Source organism: Hyperolius riggenbachi, chromosome 1 (assembly GCF_040937935.1).
Source record: "Hyperolius riggenbachi isolate aHypRig1 chromosome 1, aHypRig1.pri, whole genome shotgun sequence".
Classification (NCBI taxonomy): Eukaryota; Metazoa; Chordata; class Amphibia; order Anura; family Hyperoliidae; genus Hyperolius; species Hyperolius riggenbachi.
Genome location: NC_090646.1, coordinates 64,533,732 through 64,550,572, shown reverse-complemented (window position 1 = coordinate 64,550,572; position 16,841 = coordinate 64,533,732). Strand labels below are relative to the sequence as shown.

Sequence of the window (16,841 nt, the reverse complement as noted above, 5' to 3'; positions counted from 1 at the left end):
ATTAATACACTTCTAGGACCAGGAAGAACTCCAGATGGTGGAATGACAGCTAAAGGTGGCCATACACTTACAGATTTGCAGCAGATTCGACCATCAGATTTCTATCAGATGCCTGTCAAGTTGAATCTGACAGGAATCTATCTGATGTGTGCCACACACTAGGAACAGATTCCCAATACATTTCACAATGAAATCTATTGGTAATCTATCTAAATGCATTATTGGACCATTAGATCCAATGCAACTCTATAGCCTCATCTACACGCGTAGATAAGGCTCCGATCCGGCAGCTCGATTAGCCGCCGGATCGCCTCTTCTGCGTCCCCGCTCGCCTGCGCCGGATTCGATAGCCGCTCGTCCCCGTGCCGCTTATCTTCCGCTCGATTCCCTGCCATTGTCCCCTCGCGGGGATCGAGCAGGGAATCTGCGGCAGCAAGATCCGACCTGTCGGATCTTATCAATCGAGGCGCAGCAGCGACGCGATTTGATAAGCCACATCGCTGCATCATCTATGCGTGTAGATGAGGCTTATGGGCCATGGATCTGCTACCAGCAGCAGATCGACCAAGATCTTCCATCCTGTCAGATAGATCAAATCCATTGAAATCGGCCACAAATCGATTGGTCGATTTAAAATAACTGATTTCTGATCGATTCTATAGATGGCTGAAATCAACCAGTGTATGGGCCCCTTTAGAGAATATTGCAGTGCTCTGGGGAGAGGGTGAGCATGAAAACATCAGCGGACAGCACCATGTGTAACTCAAAGTGAGATAGACATTTTAAAGATGCCTTTTCACAAACTGTGGCTTGAAGTTTGTTTTATCTTGGAGATGTCAGATAAGTGTGGCTGTGGCGGTTTGTCCGATTTGTGATTGTGAGACGGTCACCTTCATCAGTGTAAAGCTGCCGATAAATTACCTGATTGTGCGCATTGATATCTGGCTGATTTGATCATAATATTGATGCCGCAACATAGCCACCTGTGCCATTGTTTTGATTGATTTTCGGATGGATTGGGCAATGCTAGAAAATCTAGGTCGGTTGTGATGCGGTAAGAGCGTGTGATTAACCATCGACTGATAGACCCCCAGCTGGTGCGTCCCCTCCCATCCTCAGTATATGTATCCACGGCTGTCCCATGGTGTAGATGCACCTGTCAAGCCAACATAAAACCTTGCCTCCTACAGTCATGGATTACCTCAAAAGCTCTGGTGCATGGGCTAAAAACTGCAAGCTGCATCTACTGGTGAGAACTGTGCTTCCTGTATAAGCTGCTGCCTGATTACTGAGGGAATTGACCATCATCTGTGACTTGCTTGTGCATGACTGCAACACTACAGCATCATCCAGGCTGCATACACACGGGGACAGAGCACACTATCAGTACTGAACCTGCATTAACTGGTGCATGCAGTAATTGGGATTCAGTCAATAATTGGGAGTTTTGTTTTTTTCTCTAAGCTTCCTGTGCAAGCTGATTATTGCATGCAAATTCCTGCATATCGAGCGATGGCCGCGGTCCGTGCTTGCATGCTGAAGCATGGAAAAGAAAAAAATACTTTTTTTGATCTGGATCAAAAACGGAGCCACGGATACCAATGTTAAAAATAGCACCCTTCTTCACTTAAAAAAACGGATCCGTCTGTGTTCAGGCGGAATCCGTTTTAAAAACCTGAATGGACGGTCTGGCTTTGCGGCATTTTCCCGGACCGTGATCGCTCCCGCATACATGAAGGACAATGTAAAATGGACCCCCTCTACACAGGCAGATTTGGACACAGAAAAGGATCAGTTTCTGTGTCACAGCCTGTGGGTGAGGGGGCTGCCATGCTGGAGGGGGTAGCAGCCAGGGCGGGGGTGACAGCAGTCTGCGGGGAAGGGGGTTACCTCCCGCCCTCACCTGGGTCCCCCATCCCCACTCCCCTCTAGCTATTTGTGCAAAAGTTAAAATGTAAAGTATGTGGGAAGTGGGGAGCTTACCTTCTCTCCACTTCCTCCGCTCGCCGCATCACTTCCTGCAATGCCGCCCTCTGAAGTATAGAGGTCGACATTGCAGGAAGTAAAGCGGTGAGCGGTGGAACGCAAAGAGGGAAGGTATGCTTCCCAGCTCGCCGCGTACTTTACATTCCAAAAACTTTTGCCCAAATAGCTGGAGGGGGACGGTGGACACAGGTGGGGGGGCAAAATGTTTTTTGTGTGAAAAACACCTGCAGCTTTTGCCACGCGTGACCCTAGCCTGGGAGTGTTGTACAATTTTTAGCTGTGTGGGGGAAATCCTTTTTATCGCACAACGCGTGCAACTCCCCTTTGCTAACAGCTGTTGTCAGCTGGTTGGCGGGTAAGAATGGCGATTTGGCCACTGGAAAACGCTGCCGTTTCCCTCCCAGCCGCAAGTGTGACCCTACCCGCGAGGGATCCTACTGTACAAAAAAAAAACAGGCCTCCTGCATGAGGTGAAGTGGGAGGAGCTATGTTTCCCCCTCTTTGTAGAAGGACCACAGTTGAGCTGTATTGGGCAACGCAGCTAGTTTTTATATCTTTATTTAATACAAGTGTTGTTCCTCCAGAAATAGTGCTGGGATAGGAAGCTGAGCTGTGGCGATGGCAGCACAAGAAGCCATTGTGGTGAATGGAGTTCTGCTGGTCTAACCACAGAGCAACCAGAAAATTACAGGGCAGCTGTCTTCAAACGGGATTCCTGCCCGTGTTTACATCCTGCTGCCGGTCTCGGTTTTCAGAGCGTGACCCAACGATGGCATCATCTGACATGGGGCAACGCTGGCTCCACATGGAGGAGATTCCCTGGCCACAGAGAAGATAAACGCCTCACATTCCTATTGCCATTTGCATTTACAATGCATGTATAGGATCTAGAGCCACTGACTGACATTTAGCGGCCCTGTGCCACACACAGGAATAGGGCTGGTCAACGAGATGCAAATAAATTCAAGTTGATGCAAATTTATACAGCTTGAAAATAGGCCTATCAAATGTTACCTCAGCAGGATTTGATTGGTTCATTTTCAAGCTACAAAATTTGCATTATTCTGCATCAGCTCTAAATTATTTGCATCTCATTGACTATCCTTGCACAGGAATATTGTACTTCTGTGTGGGACTACTGCAAAGTTCCTCTTCAAAGTGCATCTTCAGGGCCCACTATGAGCGATTTCTGGATTTCAGAAACCACCCGGGATGTCCGAATTTTGGAAGTCATGCAATTTGAAACACTATTGGGCCCAGCAGCAATTGCGATCAATCTGAGATTGATTTCAACCGCTGCAGGGCACTGGTGGGTCATTTTACATTTGGGGGACAGATGGGGATCCATAAAGTAAGCCGGTCATCGCAATATCAAACACGGTTACCATCGAGCACTTTCGGCCACCAAGATTTTCCTGCATTTCTGATCTACACTTTCGACCAATTTTAGCCTCAAATCAATCAAACCATTGATCGGGTGGCACTGATTTTCCTGCAGTTCAATAAAATTAATCAATCGAATGGTCGCTCTTCCCGCAAAATTGCTAGATGTAGGAGCTCCTTTGGTCCCCCCAACCATATGTAATATTGCTTGTCCTCGTTCCCCGTGTACATGATGGGACAGGCTAGACCAGGGATAGGGAACCTATGGCTCAGGAGCGAGATGTGGCTCTTTTGATGGCTACATCTGTCTCACAGACAAATCAGTAGGGGTTGATTCACTAAAGCTACACTCCTCAAGCAGCACAGCTCAGTGTGGCAGCAGTAAAGTTACTGCTGTAGCATGCACTACTAGCTTACTTGTGCTACCCCAAAACGAATGGCTGCTCCAATTGTCCCACTCTAGACCCTGTCAGGTCCAGTGACTTTGTAGAACAAACCTGTCACTTGACAAGTAGCCAATTAGGCCAAAGTGCTGGGATCTCATCCTACAAAGTGAATCAATCCCTAAGTCAGCTAATTGTACAAGCTGTTAGTCGGTATTCCTACTGTCTGGCTCGCGGGGAAATTGCTGATGTTGCTGAAACCCAAGAGAAGCTGAAGACGTGTCTGACACATCCGCTGCCTGGCGGATCAACTGTATACACATCGCCATGGCAACAGGGACGTGAGCCTGACTGTCCCAGTTTGAAACATAATGTATTGCTCTCATGGAAATACATTTTAAAATAGGTTCCTGACCCCACTATGAGCCCCCAGGACACACAGGCAGGCTGCAGAGTAAACAGGTACAGTGTGTGCAGTCAGGACAATCTAGGGAAACAAACAGGAGATAAAGGCACAGAGTGACAGTGAGAAAGCTCCTGTGTGGACAATGCTGACAGGCCGCCACAGTCACGCTGTTCCAGAACTCTGCTGTAAATAGACCTGCAGGTCTCGCTGGTTTTAGGAAACCTCTCTGCATGACTCAGGCCAAAACCCCCAGAGTAACCACAAGCCTCACCACTGGTGTAACCCATCCAGCCCTGCCCTCTGCATGCTGCTTCCCAGAGCTGTGACCCTGCAGCCGCCTGCCACTGTACTCTGTCAGCAGCTGTAAGGTGCGCCAGTCACACAGGAAGGGCGCAGATTTCAGCTGTAGTGGAATGAGTATTGCAGCGTCAAGAGAAATTCCACACCCAGCCTATTAAAAGGGAACTCCGCTTCCACCAGGTCATCTGCAGCTCTATACCAAAAAGGATTTGATATTGCCCACTTTGATTTGCTGTGTTAACAAAGTGCAGCTCTTCCACAGGGTTTCTAGCAGTAACTGCAAGATATGTCTGTTCCAGTTTGCTGTCAAGAGAGTTAAAGGGAACCTGAGATGAGAGGAGTATAGAGGCTGCCATATTTTTTTCCTTCTAAACCATACCGGTTGACTGGCAGTCCTGCTAATCTCTCTGGCTGCAGCAGCATCTGAATCAGGGCCGCGGAGTCGGAGCAATTTTGGGTACCTGGAGTCGGAGGTTTCATAAACTGAGGGGTCGGAGTCGGGTGATTTTTGTACCAACTCCACAGCCCTGGTCTGAATCACACACCTAAAATGAGCATTCAACAAATCCAGCCAGACTTCAGTCAGAAACCTCTGATCTGCTGCGTGCTTGTTCAGGGTCTATGGCTGAAAGTGCTATGCCCGGTGCACACCATGCAAGTTCCAAATCCAGCAGCTCCAATCTGATTTGCGATAATTTTTCTGAACATTTTTTCGATCACTTCTGTCCATGAGATTGTATAGAGGATCTGTAACTTCAAAACATCCCCTGGGGGGTACTCACCTCGGGTGGGGGAAGCCTCCGGATCCTAATGAGGCTTCCCACGCCGTCCTCCGTCCCTCAGTGGTCTCGCTGCAGTCCTCTGTGCAAAATGACGTCATTATTTTCCTTCCCAGCTCCTGCGCAGGCGCTCTGACGGCTGTCGGCTCCGAAGCAGGCGGAAATACCCAATCGCCGTCGGGTCTGCTCTACTGCGCTGGCGCAAGTCTCCGGCGCCTGCGCAGTAGAGCGGACCCGACTGAGATCGGGTATTTCCGTGTAGTTCGGAATGGAAAGCCGCCACAGCGCCCCCGCTGGAGCCAGCAAAGGTAAATATTGAATTTACAGTCGGGTCTGTCGCCGGCTGTTCGGAGGGCTGTAGCGAGACCCCCGTGGGACAGAGGATGGCGTGGGAAGCCTCATTAGGATCCGGAGGCTTCCCCCACCCGAGGTGAGTACCCCCCAGGGGATGTTTCTGATGTTACAGAGTCTCTTTTTAATGGCCTCCATTAGATGTGTATGCTAGTTTAACCCTCCTCTCTGATCGTGGAAATAATTGCACTAATTAATCACCTTATTTCCAGTCTCTAGAGCCTAGTTTTTTCATTTATTCAAAGTGGACCTGAACTCAGACCTCCTCTCCGCTCTAAAAGATAAACCGCATAATAACCTTTAAAGGGGCACTATGGCAAAAATTGTAAAATTTAAAATAAGTGCAAACATATATAAATAAGAAGTCCTTTTTTTTTTTTTTTTTTTTTTTTTTTTTTTTCTCCAGCGTAAAATAAGCCATAAATGACTTTCCTCCTATGTTGCTGTCACTTACAGTAGGCAGTAGAAATATGACAGAAGCGACAGATTTTAGACTAGTTCATCTCTTCATAGGGGATTCTCAGCAAGGCTTTTATTCGTCATAAAGATATTCTCTAAAAAGGATTTAAACGATGCTGCTGGCCAGCTCCCCTGCTCCCTACACAGTTTTTGGGCAGTTGGACAGAGCAACTGCCATTCACTAAGTGCTTTTGAAAATAAATAAATCCCTGATAATCCCCCATGAAGAGATGGGCTGGTTCAAAACCTGTCAATTCTGTCAGATTTCTACTACCTACTGTAAGTGACAGCAACATAGGAGAAAAGTCATTTATGGCTCATTTTACTTTGCAAAAAAACATATTTCTTATTTGTTTGTTTGCACATATTTAAAGTTTTACAATTTTTCGCCATAGTGCCCCTTTAAACAAAAACATTTCTTTGTTACAGCTGTTACAAATCCTGCAATAAATCTGCTCAGTTTTTGCTTCCTGATTCATGGAAGCAGACATAGGCCCAGTGCACACCAAAACCGCAGGCAGATCCGCAAAATGCTAGAGGTTTTCGGAGCAGATTTCAGAGCGATTCCAGGCATGTATAGAGAGGGTTTCTAAACATGCCTAGCATTTTTGGGAGCATTTTTGTGTAGCAGATTACAAATATTGTTAAAGTAAAGCTGTTACTAAACAGCTTCTGTAACAAAAAAGCCTGGAAAACCGCTCTGATGTAGCGTTTTCCAGAGCGGTTTGAGCTTTTCCTATGCTTTACATTGAGGCAGAAACGCTTCTGCAAACCGCAAACGTACAGCAGGAGGCACGTTTGCGGTTTGCTAAAAAACGCAAACCGCTGGTGTGCACCATCCCATCGAGATACATTAGCCAAGCGTTTTCACAAGCGGAAGCGGATCGCTGCAAAAACCGCTCGGTGTGCACCAGGCCTTATTGTTTGCAGCCTGTGCTTTCAAATAGGCTTATCTGCCATGGCAGTCATGTGACATGGGGAAGGATCAAATTACAATTTTAGATTAGACACAAAAGAGGGAGAATTAGACAGCCTAAACTTTCGAACTTTAAAAGCGAATAGTACAGGGTGCACTTCTCTATCTTTTCCTTCTGTCCTGTGCAAGAGTTCGGGTCCACATTAATTCAGATGTGGTCTAGAAAGCACATGACACAGAGCTTATTGCTTTAGTCGTTCCCCCAATCCCCCCTCCCCCTCCCCCCCCCCCCCCCTCGCTCAGGTGTTTGGTGAGAGCCGCTGTCAGACTGAGTAATGGCAGGGTAAGCGCACAATGCCACACCGGCTGAGTAATTGCGGCGCGCTCCCCGTTCTTCGGGGTGAGAGAGCTGTGAATTGCAAGCATCAGCAATAGGCTCGCACCTCGCCACCGGCAATTAGCGCTGCTGTAAGGAGAAACCGTTCAATTAGAGACTGCATCTCTGTAACTGCAGACAGTGCTGTGTCAGGGCAGAACCGGGAGGTGACACCGCAGGGACCAGCAAGCCTTCCGCTCACAGGGGGTGGTTGTTCTGTGTCAGTATTATTTATTCATATGTTATTAAAAGGACAACGATTGGGGAAAAAATGCAAAATTTACTATTCACGGAAATGTATACAGTGGAACCCTGGCTTGCAAGCACAATTTGTTCCGGAAACGTACTTGTAATCCAAAGCACTCTGAGGGCTGTTTCACACCAAGAGCGTTTCTGATCGCTTTTTAAAACTCTTGAGCTTCAAAGAGCGCTTGGCTAATGTATTTGAATGGGATGGAGCACACCAGAGCGATGAGCTTTTTTTCCAAGCGCAAGTGCGGGTCCTACAGAGTTTTGGCTGATTTCTGAGGCGATTCTGCCTCAATGTTAAGTATAGGAAAGTGGAAAATCGCTCTGAAATGCGCTAGATCAGATCGATTTTTCAAGCGTTTTTCTTACAGAAGCTGTTCAGTTACAGCTCTACAGTAACAAAAATAAAAAACGCTACACCAAAACATTCCGAAAATCACTAGGCAGGCTTAGAAAATCGCTAGGCACATGCCTAGAATCGCCTTAAAAAAAAAAAAAACTTCAAAAAGCGTTTGCGTTAACTTTGCTTTTGGTGTGCACTGGCCCTTATATCAAATTTCCCCATAAAAATTAATGGGAACCCAGGTGATTTGTTCCACAATCCCAAAACAGTTAGGAAAAAAGCATTTTTTTTTTTTATTTTTTTTATAACTATATTTGTATAGGGAAAGATATCCTGCTACACCGATGGGTCGAGTAAAAATCCAATCTTTATTGCAGCATCTATGGACGCTCAGCATAAAAGCTCACGCATGTCAGAGCCGACATGGCTCCTTAGTCATAGCTTTTTCCTACTTCCCTATCACTTACCTACCTACTGGTAGAGAAAATCTGACAGTTTTGGAACTAGTCCATCTCCTCATGGGAGATTCTCAGTTGTTTCTTTATTTATAAGCTCAGCTTTTAAGCTTACTTATAGCTCAGAGCAGAACATCTATCTGTAGATCAGTTGCAGGTGAACTGTCATCCAGTGTGATAACAAACCATTGTTTTAGGTGACATGAAGTTTTGCACAGGACAGAAGAAAAACCGAGAACTGACCCTGTATTTATTTAGAGTTTAGCCTGTCTAATCCCCCCACATCTGTGGCTGATCACAACTGTAATTTGATCTCTTCAGCTGGGTCAGCTCAGGAATCTCTTCTGCCACGGCAGAGCTGTTAATTGGTAAACACAGGATGTTAACTGTCGGCTTCCATGAAAGTAGGAAGTAGACACACTGCAGATTTACTGCAGGATTGGTATTAGCTGTAACAAAGAAACGGGTTTTCTTTATGCTGTTGCATATCTTTTGGAGCAGAGAGGAAGTTCTGAGTTCAGGTCCGCTATAAATGAGAAAAAATAAATATCCATTTGTTAGTGATGAACAATTTCAGATTTAGATGCAAGATTTCAGCATATCCGCTGAAGTAATTTTAGATAAATTGCATATTTAAATCAAATGTATGAGCGTATGCGAGGCATCTGGGATGTTTCTTTTCTGGGTTATCTGAGATGAAGTTGTATATTATTCAGTAACTGGAACACTGAAGAAAAGTTGAATATTGTCGTTTCGGACAGTCACATGACCAGAGAATATCCTCATGTGACCTGTATAATATGCGGCTTGTGCATGTCAGTCACATGACCAGAGAATATCCTCATGTGACCTGTATAATATGCGGCTTGTACGTGTCAGTCACATGACCAGAGAATATCCTCATGTGACCTGTATAATATGCGGCTTGTACGTGTCAGTCACATGACCTCACAATGCTGAAAGGTCTTTTCCTGAAAAGGGCCTTGTTCACATCATAAATCGCAATTGCTGATTTTTTATTTTTATCTTTTAAGCGCCTCCTGGCGCTTACCTGCGCTTTAGTGCTTTTTTTTTGTAAAGTGCTTCCTGAGGTTTCAACTCTTTGAATAAATACAATGTATTTATTCTTAAAAGTACTCGGGAAATCGCTATACAAAGTGCTTTTTCAAGCGCTTAGCGATTTCCCTTTACCTTCCATTGAGCCAAAACGCTCAAAAAATGGTACGCTTTGGTAAGTGAATCGGTATCGAACCGCTCATATGTGAATACTCTCATAGGGAATCATTGCACAATCGCTTTTAGGGCGATTGCAGAAATCGCCAGCGCTTAATAAAAGCCGAAAGCGCCCTTAGTGTGAACAAACGCTAAAGGCCCGTACATATGCCAGATGAAACTCTGCCAAGGTGGCCAATAACGACTGGCTCTGCCGAGAATCCTTTGTGTGTACGGTAGCTCCTGATGCTGCTCGGCCAGCGATCTGTCCTAGTGGGTCACAGCATTGTTCTCCCCACTTCTCCCTCCCACCGCACAACGTTACTCCTGTGCTGCTCCCTTGTGTAGAACGGAAAGCAAGCTAGCGACGTGTCTCCACAGTCTCGTTTTGAAATGTCACCTGAGGGGTCCCGATCCCTGTTGGCTGACATGGAGTGCTTGTACAGGGGACTATCCCCATGCAGGGATCAAGACTTGATCCAGTGGATGACAGTTGGGGGCCGACCTTGTACAGACACGTCCCTAGCCGCTAGGCTATGAAAGGGGGGTGGGTGGCCGACTGTGGGAGTAGGAGAGCAATGCGCTTTGCCAACTCCACCCGCCACGCAACTTGCTCACCGCAGCAACGAGAGGAGCTCAGGGACAGGCGGGCTCAGACATTTTATGGCTTATGTTGCCTCCAGGATCCAGGGATGGCCTTTGGAAGAAGAAATAGTTCTTTAATTATACTGCTGTTCATGTCCCGCTCTTACCTTTCTTCCTGTCCCCGGGATCTCCCATGAATCCCTGTGGTGGCAGTAGGAGCAGGAAATGAAGGGCAGTAATGAAAACCTAAGGATACCTCAACTGACATATGACATGACATAAACATGTGTATGTGCATATAACTAGCCCCCCCCCCCCCCCCCCCCCCCGAGTATCTGAAGCAAGTAGCACCAGGCCTGTGCGCGTGTGACGTCACTGGCTGTTAAGGTGGACAGGTGAGATTTTAAAACACTACATGGGGGGGGGGGGGGGGGGGGTCTTGGAATCCCTTTTTATGCTTTTGGGGGACAGCAGCCAGGGGTACCTCAGTTGTCGCAATATCGAATGTCGTTGCCACCGCATACTCAATCGAGCACTTCCAGCCCAGATTTTCTAGCATGACGTTTCAATGCTTTCGACCAATTTTGGCCCCAAAACATTGCTTGGACGGGCATGTTGTAGCACCAGTTTTCCTCGGGTTCCATAAAATGATCATATCTGATGGTCGTCCGTAAACAAAGAAAAGCGCATCTGTGTAGAGGGCTCTGTAATCAAGAATTAAGCGACCAGATAACGCTAAAAAATGATTTTATTGAAGACAACCATAGACCTATTTAAAAACAATTAAAACTTCCACAACATGGCAGCAGAGGTATTTAATAGACTCATCCAGCCCTAGTTTTCAAATCTGATGGTTAATCTGCCTGCAAAATCTCTTGATGCATGGTCACTTTAACAGACCCCCCCCCCCCCCCCCCCCCTCTCTGCTGGGGTTAGCAACAGCATAATACCCTTTAAAGAGAATCTGTATTGTTAAAATTGCAGAAAAGTAAACATACCAGTGCGTTAGGGGACATCTCCTATTACCCTCTGACACAATTTCGCCGCTCCTCGCCGCATTAAAAGTGGTTAAAAACAGTTTTAAAAAGTTTGTTTATAAACAAACAAAATGGCCACCAAAACAGGAAGTAGGTTGATGTACAGTATGTCCACACATAGAAAATACATCTGTACACACGCAGGCTGTATACAGCCTTCCTTTTGAATCTCAAGAGATCATTTGAGTGTTTCTTTCCCCCTGCAGTTTTCATGCACTGAAGTTTCAGGCTGCTCGTTTCTTCCTGCAAACAGCTTTGCCCTTGTCTGTAATTCTTCAGTATGTGAAAGCCCAGCCAGCTCAGAGGACGATTTATCCAGCTTGTAAAAGATAAGAGAGAAGCTGCTCTAATCTAAATAATACACAGGCAGTGTGCATAGAGGGGCCTGGAAGGGGGAGTTCATAGCAGAACCACAACATTGAAGAACTTGGCAGCCTTCCAGACACAGGCCGACAAGTCCGACAGGGGAAAGATACATTGATTTATTACAGAGACTGTGATAGTAGAAAGTGCTGCAGTAAGCCAGAACACATTAGAATAGCTTTTGGAACTTGTAGGATGATAAAAAACAGGATGCAATTTTTGTTACGGAGTCTCTTTAAAGAAAAACATTTGTTTGTTACAGCTGATACACTGCAGATTTGTATCACTTCCTGCTTTCATGGAAGCCGACATGGGGTTAACATCCTGTGATTACAAATCAGCTGTTCTGCCCTGGTGGAGGAGATTCCTGAGCTGACACAGCTCAGAAATCAAATTACGGTGGTGATTAGACACAGATAAGGGGGAATTAAGGTGGCCATACACTTATAGATTTTCAGCAGATTCAACCATCTTATAGATTCTGACAGGAATCGATCTGCTGTGTGCCACACACAAGGAACAGATTTCCAATAGATTTCAGAATTAAATCTATTCAAAATGGATCGAAATGCAGTGTTACACCATTCAATCCAATGCAACCCTATGGGCAATTGACCTGTTGCCAGCAGCCGATCGACCCAGATTTTCCGTCCAGACCGAGCAAGCAAATTGATCGATCATGCTTTCTGCTGCATCGTTTTCTAGCCGATTGGATCAACGGCTGAAATCGACCAGTGTATGGGGCCCCTTCAGACAGGCTAAACTCTCTAAATACATACATTGTGCATTTCTGTTTTTTCCTTTGTCCTGAAACAAGAGTTCAGGTCCACTTTAATTCTTTATGAAGTTTTGTGGAGTAGGGGAGAGGGCTGGTCCTCTGATCTGCATGTGACTGATGCCTAGCTGGCAGCCTCTTCCTCTCTTCTCACTGAGTCACAGAAACATGGACAGGGTGACTCATTGCTAAGCCAGCTCTTCTCTAATATCACAGACTGATGGAAGGCCGCCCCACACGTGGCATCAGTCCCAATCCATTAATAGTGGGCAGATTGGTCCATGGTTACCGCATCCTCATGGTTACCGCATCCACCTGACCTCTGCTTCCCATGATGACAGATAATACTGGGATTCTGGAGCATAACTGAGTGTGACGGTCTGGAAATCACTGTCATGTTGGCACTGAGTTGACTGTGTTACATTCTATGTCAGTGTCATCTATGGATTGCTGCTAGTTATGTGATAAGAACCTGAAAGGACACCTGCAGTAAGAGTGATATGGAGGCTGCCATATTTATTTCCTTTTAAACCATACCAGTTGCCCTGCTGATGTATTTGGCTGCAGAAATGTCTGAACCACAAACACTTCATTGCTGCGTGAGTTTTGCCTCGGCTGCACTCAGAATGGGAGCTGCTAGCATGCCGGTTCCAGTGCTTGCATTCACCTCATGGATCAGGCTTACTGGGCATGTTCTCCTCACACCACTGTCCTATGTCATCTAATATGCTCTCCAGTCTACTGTTTCACCCAAAATGTAAGTAGACGTTTTTGGCCGGAGTTCTGCTTGAAACCCAGCATAAAGGGTTATTAAAAGCTTGTATAACTCTGAAGCAAGAATAAGAGAAGCTCTCTGTGGCTCCCCAGCAGCTGTCTCGTAGCTGGCGGCCTAGTTTGCCTTTTCCCTGCTCCGGTTTGCGTTGTCTCTGTGGATTTGCCGCTCGCTCTGTGAAGGACTCTCCGGCACATACAGATGCACGCAGCTTTATCTGTGCTGACAACGTCTCCTCGCCAGGATACAGCCGCACTCACACAGAGCACATCACTGTACACTGCTCGCCGGGATACAGCCGCACTCACACAGAGCACATCACTGTACACTGCTCGCCGGGATACAGCCGCACTCACACAGAGCACATCACTGTACACTGCTCGCCGGGGTACAGCCGCACTCACACAGGGTTATCCGAGAGCTTCACAGCGCAGGGTGAGGACAAGTTCAGAGCTGTGTGTTTGGCAGCAGTGCCCAGTCTGTGCCCGGTGTCCTGGTAGGTAAAGTCGTGTCTCTGAGATCATATTTCTCACCTAGTCTGGGCACAGGGAAATCCTCTCTTTACATCGCATACAGAGATGGACAATAATATCTTTATGCAGCTTGGAATTGGACCAAATGCAGCAGTTAATGATGTTGTTTGGTCTAAATCTAAACTACAAAAATGAGTAGAATATCAACCTAAAATGTGCATAAACTGGGATTAAATACAGTGTTTCCCTGAAAATAAGACATATTAATTTTTGCATCATACAGGGTATGTCTTAGGCCCTGTTCACATTACAAACGCGGACGGCCACGCATGCCATCCGCATTTGTATGCGTTGCGTGGCTGATCCCATCACTGAAAAGTGAATGGGTCAGCCACGCGGTTTGGCAAAAAATGAGTGCAGCATGCGTTCCCGGACCGCACAGGTCCGGAACGCATGCAGTGTGAACATCAGACAGTGCACTCTATGCACTGTCTGATGTCCTGCGTGTCGGCCATCTGCATGCGTTTCCAAAACGCGGCTGGAAACGCATGCAGTGTGAACGGGGCCTTTTATTTATGAACACACAAGTTCCTGTGCTGTGTCGTCCTGCCTTCCCCACTGTGCCGCCTCTTCTCTACTGGATCCGCCTCTTGTGTACCCCTTGCAGTGTTCACCCCAGAAATGTTTTCCAGCTGGGTGGCATGAAAAAGTAGCCAGGTGGGGCGAGAAGAGAGATTGCAGGGCCAGTGCTTCTCTGCACAAGTCTGCTTACAGCTGATGACAGCCGGGTGCTCACCAAAACTAGCTGGGTGGAGCTCCTGGATAAAAGTGCCTGGGGAGAACACTGGCCTTGGTCCTCCTTGTACCTTTTTGTGTCCTCTTGGTGTCCCCATCTGTACCTGTGTCCTCCTCCTATCCCCTGTCCTCCTGTGTCCCGTGTGCCCCTATGTCCTGCGCTGTTCCTTATGTCCTCCAATGTCCCCCTGCATCCTCCTCTTACCCCCAGCTTGATTCCGCACTGTCCCCCATGTACTCCGATGTCCCCCTGCATCCTCTTCTTTCCCCCAACCCCACGCTGCCGTGTCCCCGAGCTTCAGCTTATGGGGAAAGCAGTACAGCAACTTGTGTGTCTACTGGAGCCGATGGTCTTGCAGGCGGGACCATAGCTCCATTATTGGGCCAATCGCTGCGCTCTCTGAGTAGCAGTGAGTGCAGTGATTAGCCAAATGACAGAGCCATAGTCCTGCCCGCGAGTCCGTCTGCTCCAGTAATACCATACCTTTTTATCCCTCTACTGCCGCGCTAGTGCTTACTTTCGGGTTAGGACATGTATATCAAGAGTGCTCTAAATTACTGCTACTCTGCTAGGGCTTACTTTTAGGGAATGTTTTAATTTTGGGGAAACTGGGTAGCAGCCCATTGGCCATTCCTATCCAGAAAGGTAAGGCGTTAAGTCAAAATGAGTCGTGGATAGGCACTCCATCAAAGAATTGAATGTGTTCAGTCAGTCGCACTTTACTGTTTATATGCTTATGTAGATCCTTTATGTAGCTTCTGACAATGTACAGTGACTAGTGCATGTCACTGAGGAGATGGGGGTCATTGTGGTATTTAATGCTGTTACTGCCACACTCCTGGCTGAGCACTTTTGACCAATAGTTTCCAGGATGACCAATTTCGGCCTGAAATAAGTTAAATAATCGATCAGGCAGACATGTTGCAGCACAGATTTCCATCTGATTTGCTAAAATTATCAAATCAAATGGTTGATCGGCCTGCAAAATCACTAGATATATGGCCACCTTATACTCTTGTGTGGCCAGATAAAAAATAAGGAACTATCTTGCTTTGGCACAGTGGACTGCACATGTTGCTAGTGTTCAGCGGTGACAGGTTCCCTTTGTAACTTGTCTCGGGCCTTTGATGCGTTTTGTTTTGAGGTTTGCTGTGGAAAAATGTTAAGCCGGCAGAGGAAGCGTTTCATTTCATAACACTTGTCCGGGATTGGTGAGCAGATGCTGCAGGCTTCAGAGAAGAGGCCTGTGTGTGTGGCGGCAGCTGACTCACAAATGTAGCGCTGTGCAGAGCCGCTTCCTCTGGTGCTGTGAGGAGGACAGCGGATTCTCTTCTCTCAGGCCAGATGGTCGTCATTCCTCAGTACTGGCTCCGGGCACTGCCCTGCCTAAACACTGGGCCTCATTACACCCCTCGCACCCCCAGCCTGTACTGGCTCCGGGCACTGCCCTGCCTGTACACTGGGCCTCATTACACCCCTCACACCCCCAGCCTGTTCTGGCTCCGGGCACTGCCCTGCCTGTACACTGGGCCTCATTACACCCCTCGCACCCCCAGCCTGTACTGGCTCCGGGCACTGTCCTGCCTGTACACTGGCCTCATTACACCCCCATCCTGTACTGGCTCCGGGCACTGCCCTGCCTGTACACTGGGCCTCATTACACTCCCCACACCCCCAGCCTGTACTGGCTCCAGGCACTGCCCTGCCTGTACACTGGGCCTCATTCCTCTCCTCACAACCCCCGCCTCTACTGGCTCCAGGCACTGCCCTGCCTGTACACTGGCCTCATTCTGCCCCTCACACCCCAGCCTGTACTGGCTCCAGGCACTGCCCTGCCTGTACACTGGCCTCATTCTGCCCCTCACACCCCAGCCTGTACTGGCTCCGGGCACTGCCCTGCCTGTACACTGGGCCTCATTACACCCCCAGCCTGTACTGGCTCCGGGCACTGCCCTGCCTGTACACTGGCCTCATTACACCCCTCACACCCCCAGCCTGTACTGGCTCTGGGCACTGCCCTGCCTGTACACTGGGCCTCATTACACCTCTCACACCCCCAGCCTGTACTGGCTCCAGGCACTGCCCTGCCTGTACACTGGGCCTCATTCCACCCCTCACACCCCAGCCTGTACTGGCTCCGGGCACTGCCCTGCCTGTACACTGGGCCTCATTCCACCCCTCACACCCCAGCCTGTACTGGCTCCGGGCACTGCCCTGCCTGTACACTGGCCTCATTACACCCCTCACAACCCCCGCCTCTACTGGCTCCGGGCACTGCCCTGCCTGTACACTGGGCCTCATTACACCCCTCACACCCCAGCCTGTACTGGCTCCGGGCACTGCCCTGCCTGTACACTGGCCTCATTCCGCCCCTCACACCCCAGCCTGTACTGGCTCCGGGCACTGTCCTGCCTGTACACTGGGCCTCATTCCACCCCTCAC

The 16,841-nt window shown here is 47.9% G+C and overlaps 1 protein-coding gene across 2 annotated transcripts in view; it reads left to right on the top strand.

Moving 5' to 3' along the window:
• Positions 1-16,841, top strand: part of PTPRA (protein tyrosine phosphatase receptor type A) — a 239,419-nt gene that overhangs the window by 32,267 nt on the left and 190,311 nt on the right. The window contains exon 1 of one of the 2 annotated variants that reach the window (XM_068274845.1): positions 15,565-15,610. The exons of the other annotated variant lie outside the window; for it this stretch is intronic. The gene's annotated coding sequence lies outside the window, so the exon portion shown is untranslated. Of the gene's footprint in view, positions 1-15,564; positions 15,611-16,841 lie in introns of those variants that run through there. 2 annotated transcript variants of the gene reach the window in all.